The sequence below is a fragment of the Cyprinodon variegatus genome, unplaced genomic scaffold (assembly GCF_000732505.1).
Source record: "Cyprinodon variegatus isolate N-32 unplaced genomic scaffold, C_variegatus-1.0 Scaffold672, whole genome shotgun sequence".
NCBI classification, from domain to species: Eukaryota; Metazoa; Chordata; class Actinopteri; order Cyprinodontiformes; family Cyprinodontidae; genus Cyprinodon; species Cyprinodon variegatus.
The window spans coordinates 68,145-70,135 of NW_015151125.1; positions in this window are offsets into that span (position 1 = coordinate 68,145).

Here is a 1,991-nt window from a genome sequence, read left to right on the forward strand (position 1 = left end):
AAGGAGGTGCAGGAGGAGGAGCAATAATAGAAATACTTAGAAAAAACTGGTTTAATCTAATAGTTTTTCATGATCTTAGATGAATAAATGTAACTGAGAGGATCTGAATTATTTTAGTTTTGTTTTAATCTGATTGTGACTTTTTGTTTAGTATAAACTTGTAGCCGTTCTGATCCACACCACTTGGTGGCGGTAATGCACCATTCGTTGCGTGCCAACCGCCAAAAATTCCACGAAGAAGAAGAAGGAAGCGGAGGGAATGTATTTCCGGGTTCATGCGGGACACGCGTGTTTTTCTGCGGACATCAGCGAGGAAAAGACGCGGTGAGTCAATCAGCGGACAGGTCGGTTCGGTTCGGTTCGGTCTGTGTGTGGAGGGAAGGTGGGTGGTTCCGAGGACCCAGCTGATAGTTTAGAACCGCCTCAGGTTCTGATCCAGTTCATTAGATCTAGATGTAGAGCTGTGTTTAAATGAGGAGGATGTGTCCCCCTGGAAGGAAGGCTGCAGCGCCCCGGGGGGGGGGCTCCCCTCCCCACCGGTTCCACAGCTGTGGGCTTAAACATCCCGTCCGCGAGCGCCCGGCAAAGATTGAGCCCCGAACAACGTCATCACCTGCTTCTTATAGCTTCTGAGTCTGTGATGCATCAGGTGGATGCTTAGCTGTCCGTATCAGGACCTGCCATCCATGTCCTGACCATAGATATCTATCTATGGTATCTTTATTATGGATATCTATGGTCCTGACCAGCATGCAGCTTCCCTCTATGCTTCAGGGTTGCAGCAGCTCTCCTATCAGAAGATGTTCCCATATCTGGTGTATCTTAAAGACATGAAGGCTGTCCTGATTAGATGAGCTCCGGACACACAGTGACATCCACCCTGTGAAGGAAGACCTTCTGCTCTGTCTAATCTGACAGAATAACAATGATGTATAAATAATAAACCTAACAACTATGAAAGGAGATCAAAGGGTCTTTAACTAATTTATCCTGAATGAACCAATCAGAGCCTCTAATCTAAAACTAATTTCACCCTCTGCATCTCTGATGAGATTAATCATCAGAAATAGGAAGATTTATTCCTCCAAATCAATGGAGAGATTATTAAATCGACTTCCTTCATATTTTTGTCAGGAATAAAAGCAGAATAGATTAGCCCTAGATTAGCTCTAGATCAGCTCTGGATCAGCTCTAGATTAGCTCTGATTTAGCTCTACATTAGTTCCAGATTAGTTCTAGATCAGCTCTGGGTCAGCTCTAGATTAGCTCTACATTAGTTCTAGATTAGCTCTGGGTTAGCGCTACATTAGTTCTAGATTAGCTCTAGATCGGCTCTAGATTACCGTAGCTCTGGATTAGCTCTGGATTAGCTCTACATCTGTTCTAGGTTAGCTCTGGATCAGCTCTGAATCAGCTCTAGATTAGCTCTGGATCAGCTCTGGATTAGTTCTTGATCAGCTCTGGGTTAGCTCTACATTAGTTCTAGATCAGCTCTAGATTAGCTCTGGATCAGCTCTGGATTACCGTAGCTCTAGATCAGCTCTGGGTTAGCTCTACATTAGTTCTAGATTAGCTCTAGATTAGCTCTGGATCAGCTCTAAATTAGCTCTAGATTAGCTCTGGATCAGCTCTAGATCAGCTCTGGATTAAAGAGTTAAACAGATCTGTGCTTAATTTAAGTTTCCAAATCGATCTTCCCAGAGATGAAGCAGATGGACGCCATGTCAGCCATAGATTATCAGCAAACTGATTTACTTTGAATTCCTCATCAAACATGTAAATTATAGTTTTATAATAATTATTAATAATTTTCCATAATCAGGGAAGTTAAATAAATTAGTCCAAGCTGAAGGCCGGAAGTTAAATGTTTATTAAAACATTTTGAAAAACAAAACTGAACTCATTGTTTTTTTGAAAGAAAACTAAATATTTATATCAACATTATTAATAAACTTTGTTTATATTAATAAAGTTATTTAAATATATAAATG